General features: G+C 33.6%; 1 long non-coding RNA gene across 2 annotated transcripts; it reads right to left on the bottom strand.

Annotated features, from left to right (window-relative positions):
• Positions 1-279: 279 nt before the first annotated feature.
• Positions 280-2612, bottom strand: LOC124308460 (uncharacterized). 2 transcript variants are annotated; one of them, XR_006908996.1, is made up of 3 exons: positions 2452-2612; positions 1059-1284; positions 280-956 (listed from the first exon to the last, which is right to left on the bottom strand). It is a non-coding gene; the product is annotated as an uncharacterized LOC124308460 (long non-coding RNA). The 2 variants fall into 2 exon arrangements; XR_006908995.1 differs by having other exon boundaries at positions 280-972.
• Positions 2613-6138: the final 3526 nt, after the last annotated feature.

Below are 6138 nucleotides of genomic sequence, written 5' to 3' on the forward strand. Positions count from 1 at the left end.
GTACAGCATTCCTCTAAATATGAAAGATCGTGTTAAAATCTGCAGATTCCTTCAATCGTACAATATTATCTTCGACAGACTCGGAAATATTGTTAAAGGTACTTCTGAAATTGCTGCTGCGTGTTGTCAGTTAAAGACAATTATTTTCTGACTACGTAACAGCTGGAAACGACGAACTCGGGAAATATTATATTTTCGATTCGATTTAGTACACTATATATTTCTTCAGTAAAATACAACCTTATCATCAATTTATTGTTCCACCAAGAACAAATTATCAACTGTTCGATTAAAAAAAAAAATCCTGAAAACATTCGAGGATCCCAAAGATCCCACAATTGCAAATTTCTCATTAGATTGAAGTTGACGAAATATTGAAACTAATAATCACCGTTATAAAAATTTAGAACAACTTTAAAGAAGTTTAATTTTCAAAATCTGAATAAATTTTTCGTTTTAAAAATAGACAAGTCAATCAATTGAAATAATCGTCCGTTTGCGAAATAATGATTTTTCCCAAAAATGAATCGTTACGTTAACTTTACGAACTTCACTCTCAATGACTTGAAATTCTTCATATTTGCCATCGCAGCGAATGCGAACCACGTTATACCCAATACCGATGTTGACAAAAGAACAAGCGAATTGCTGTAGCGCAAATTGATCCACATTATATAATCATCCGGATAGTTATACGAGTATTAATAGCATGCGCGTTGGTATAGGTCCTGCAATAGCGTTGCAGCTCGCTTAACTCTTGCGGTAATAATATATCGAGTCCCTGACTCTTCCGGAGTCTAGATCATCCCACGCAAAGAGGAAATCCGCCACTCAGAACCACTCGACACTGCTCTTGCATGGGGGATTCAGGGTCGACTATGCTTTTAGGAAACAGGTGATTTAGTAGTTACAGATTGATCAACTCGCTCGAACTGATCCACGGCTGCTGCACTGCCCTGGTGAAAATGATTTCTACGATTTTCAAAGAATTTTTAGAAAAATTTTGCACATTTAGTACAATTGTGTGCAAAAAAATTGTGATAAATATGCATAGTTACTTATAAAGGCTTGCAGATTTTCACAAACATTTGTATTTTTTTCGGTAAGGCTCCAAGGACATTTTTCTGGCTTGAAAATATCTTTTAGGATTTAGAAAATGGCGTATAAGACATCCTTCAGCCAACCTTAAGTTTTGTGCTGTCTCAGTAGCTTTTCAGACAAGTCCCCGATTCACTTTACTGCAATGGCTAGTTGACTTGGAGCTCCGGCCATTTGAATTCATGCCTTCAGTCGAGGAGAAGATAATATTGTACTTTTAGATTAATTGCCACGTACGACGATATCCACAATCGCGTTGGGCTTCGCTTCAACTCCACTTTAATAACAAGAGAGTTCTATTTGCGTAAAAACGGAGATAGGAAAATGTAAACTTTTCATCAGAGTTATTTGCATAATTACTACTGATATTTCTTACGCAACATTTTAATTATTTATAAATTAAAATGTAAAAATGTTTATACAGCATTGACGATTCCTAATATGGTTAGAAATAATTTCTACGCGTAACTACGAAATTCATTTTACGATTAAGTATTACTGAGAAATTCGGAGTCTTTCGTTATTTTGGGATTAAATTTTATGTAGATTATCATCGTATTTCATAGATAATTGCAGACCAGAAATGGATACAATTTGTAGCAGAATTTGGTGGAATTCTTGGTTTGGAGAGAACTAACGAATGTTAGGTTTGTTAATTTTAATAATATACGAAAGCTTTTCTATATTCGACTAGCTCGTATCCAAAGGATTAGATCAGTCGTCGAATGCAAACCCAAATCCTACTCGGTACATAAATTGTCTGCAATTACTTTTTCTTGCGAGAGAGATGCGACATCTAGCGGTGGATCAAAAGTATTATTTCATACTTTCGTGTACATATGCGTAATATCTTATCGATCTAAATCGAATTCTAAAATTGTCGATCATCACAATTTTTCCTAGAAATTCCTACTATTTTATGAGAATTCATGGTGTTCATAAAAATTTATACTTTTCAACGAAATTTTAAGAATAATACGGGAAAAAAAATTTACGTTTTCTGGGTTCGAAATTGTAATAATCTTTCATAGGCAACTATAGGTTTTCATAATGTTTCGTATAAATTTGTAATTTTCAATGCAAAATACTACGATTTTTGACAACTTTCAACGCCTTTGGACGATTTCCTACGATTTTTGCATATTTGCTACAACTTTTCAACACACCGCACTTTGTTGCAGTTTGAATTAGAAATTATTTTCACCAGAGACAAAGATTATTTCGAGATTAAGACCAAATTGATACAAATAAATGTATAGATTATCTATCTTATACATATACGTACAACAGCTTGTTATCTAATTTTTTATGAAAGTATTGTTTTAAAATCGTAACTTGATGATTTGTATTTACTTGTATTGATTTCGGTGCCCAATTTCCGATTAAGCTAAAAATCTGACACAAGTTAGACTCTATTTTTTCGTCTATCTATCGATTCCAGGGGTTGCAAGTGCGATGATACGTTGGTAACGAACAACAATCCAAACAAACAGTAATACAAAACACCGTGAAAATTTCTACACAGTTATTCTGTTATTGAATTATCAACAGCACAAAGTATTACACAACGTCACGTGGTTTCAGGCCGCAGGCGCATGACAACAGGCGTCTGATCGTATTGAGTGGGTAAAAAATAGACCAATGGTAACTCAGACAAAAGTTAACAAGGACAAAACCCGTCAATAGCCAAGGTTATTTTTGATGACGAGCTAAAAGTCCCGCGATGCATAACAGATGAGATATATACGTTATAAATGCATGATTCGTCCTTTCCCCCCCACCCTAAACTTCTGAGACACTCCGTCTGCCTCATTCTGCAAAGTGTAAATAATTCCGATCTAATTGCGGCGATGCTGCACTCCGTATTCCTTCGTTTCAACATTCATTCATTCTCGCAATTATTCATGCCACGCGATACGTTGTGCAGGCTGGTAACAAAGGCCAGCGAAATATAACTTTTAATTTCCTTTTTTTTAGATATCTAGGTATGTTGAATCAAAATATAGTGCTAGTTTTTTTTTTTTTTTTATGGAAAAAAAATATATATAATTAATATAAAACTGAATGTTTTGGTATAAAGTGAAAAGGATTAGTTTTAAACAAGTCTTGAGAGACCAGATAAACGGAAAAGACTGGATGGAATTTTTTAAATATCTATTTCGTAGTTTCGTATCTAATACCTACTAAATCTATGGCTAATCTAAATATGGCTACCTAATTTACGGCTGGAATTGTACTTTCATAATGCTTCGTTCGCCGTAAGCATGAAGTTTAAATCTCAACGAAAAAGCTACAAAAATAGGTATCTCTAAAATAATTTTCCAGAATATTCTTCAGCGGTAAAAATTGTTACCGTACTACTTGCATTATTTACGCCTATCTTCAGACCGTCGTATCCTTGTACGCTTTGTGTACATATAATCTATGCTCATCCGCATACTTCATGGCTCATTTATTTACGTAGTTCGAATTTTTAAAGTGAAATTCATAAATTTTACGACATCAATTAGGACTAGATAACTCTCTGCAAGTTGTTGGAATTTCATTATCTCGTCAAATTAAATTGATCTTTATAACAAAAATGAAAAAATACAAACATTTTTCAAACGACGATATAAAATTTTTGCTACTCACACGCAATCGTATCACTTGTTTTTCATCAACTGGGACCGTTGCTCGTGTTATTTTATTTCGGGTCCTTCGCGGGATAATTATCAATTATGGATCAATTGGTGATCCAGCAATGACAAAAGGACAGACGAAACGTGCAAACAATTTTTTGTTAACGGAAAAAAATTACGGTCAATTGTATTGAGTTGGAAAACTTGGTAGCAATATGAAATCATGCATCATATCATTTTCCGATAACTCCGGGGATTCGACACAAGTGCTTGCGAGTGTAAAAACAACATGCAACCGATAAGGATATAAGTTATCGCTTTAGGGAATTGACTGGTACATAATCGAGACTGAAACACTGTCAAGCTTTTATTTATTTTTTTTCACATTAAGTTTATATAACGTAACATGCTGTAGCGCTCCAAATATTTTGATAATATGAAATTCGTAATTACTTTGATCAATCGTTTTTCTTACTTTTCCTTATTTTCACTTTGTTTTCGAGCAATCGAGAGTCAATTTTGAACAATTATGTAGATCATCGAATTTCTTTCAAGAAATAATATTGTTGATTTTTTTAGTTATGCTTGCATGTTATTATTATAACTCAATTACTATAATCTTTGTCAAAATACTTTTGACCGCTACTGTATGTATTGATTATGAAAAATTTATTAAATCACATTTTACAAACAGACTTTTATACGTTGATATTATCAGAAAATACGGCATTGACAATTATAATCACATCAATTTCTTTTCCTGATTGAATGTAAACTACTAAAGAATTGTGAAAATTCAAAAACAAAGACTGGTCAGTTTCCGGTTTTATTCCAAATCCAGATTATATACATCGATTACCTGTCAAACGCTGTTCTTATTAAAGAATTCGTTCCATGGTAATTATAAGTAATCTTGTCACGTATATGTAATAAATTTTCTCCGCGACTAGAAGATAGAATGAGAGATGAATTTATAAAGCAGCTATCAATATTAACTTTCGAATTATAAGTACATCGGGTTACATATTTCGAAGTATTTAATTTTTTTAGGATAGTTTTGTACTTAGTATTCTTATCGTTTGTATATACGGTAAAGAATAATTTTTAAAAAAACTGATGCAAAAAAATTAGATTGATGATCCAGCTTTTCATAAATTTTCTAAACTGTTTCGTTAATTTTTTTTCTTTATTTCACGTGAGTTATCAGTGTCTCGATTTGCGATTTCTGTAATCAATATTGTTCGTGTTTTCACGCAGAGCACATGTATTATTATGCAATAAACTGCAGTTGACCGAAAGTTGTTTCAATGTTTGTGAGGTGTGCTTTTTCATCGAGTTTATAACAACTGCTTATCTCTATATAAAAAAAAAATTGTGCAACAAGTTATATTTCTAGATTTTAAGTTTCGCAATGAAACCTGCAGTCGCAATCAGAGTTACTTAAATCCGACAATGTACATCCACTTCGAGCAAACAAATTCTCACCCAATCATGCAGATAAATCATCGGGAGATTTTTTCAGCACAACCAATTCGCCGCTATGTAATAATGATTCGTCAATATATACACTGGGGCAGCAAAACGTTAAGTGAAAGATCGAAAGAGGTCGATGATTCCACTCGGCAAATCAGAGCTATCCGATATTATAATGGTTTCGCTAATGATAACCTTAAACTTCTCGAATAAACCCAGACGGTAAAACAGGTTGAAACTGGAGCGTGGAAAAGACCACGAGATAAACCGGTGCGTAGATTCAAGATAGTTTTGCATCTTACGATGTGTTTACACCCAGGCTCGTGCCTTGTAGACACACGTATATGGTTACATAGCCGAATGTATAACGCGCATACAAATTGGTTAGCGACTTGTGCCAAACGTTTCGAAGAGTGGAGCGTGGAAAGCACGTGCCAGACAGCTGATCCCCGTTACCGAACGAGCAGAGTCATGCGCACAATGCATATTTTCCACAGTTTTGCACACGCACATTAGGGTGTGCCAAAGAAGAAGAAACATAAGAATTCTCTTCAAATGCGCGTCAAAATTTCGGTATAACATTTCGAATAAAATATCTCAGCCAAATATGAGCTCTTTATGTTGATATTTAGAGGTGCCTGTTTTGTATTTCCCATTTTCCAGTTAAACAATACACGAGAAAGACAATCGGAAAGTTTTTAAATTTTGTTTTTTCTCGTAAATGGCTTCACTTGTAAACTATCTAAATACAGATTCTTATAGGAAATTTTACGCTCTGTAATAAAGTATCGAGATAGAATTTTCCTAAGTCTAACCGATTGAAAGGTATTCAAGATGACTCTATCAATGTTTATAGGGCTAATATCTTTTAATCGGTTAGAGTTGGGAAAATTTTATCTCAGTACTTTTTTATAGAGCGTGAAGTTTCCTGTAAGAATTTGTATTG

Source organism: Neodiprion virginianus, chromosome 7 (assembly GCF_021901495.1).
Source record: "Neodiprion virginianus isolate iyNeoVirg1 chromosome 7, iyNeoVirg1.1, whole genome shotgun sequence".
Classification (NCBI taxonomy): Eukaryota; Metazoa; Arthropoda; class Insecta; order Hymenoptera; family Diprionidae; genus Neodiprion; species Neodiprion virginianus.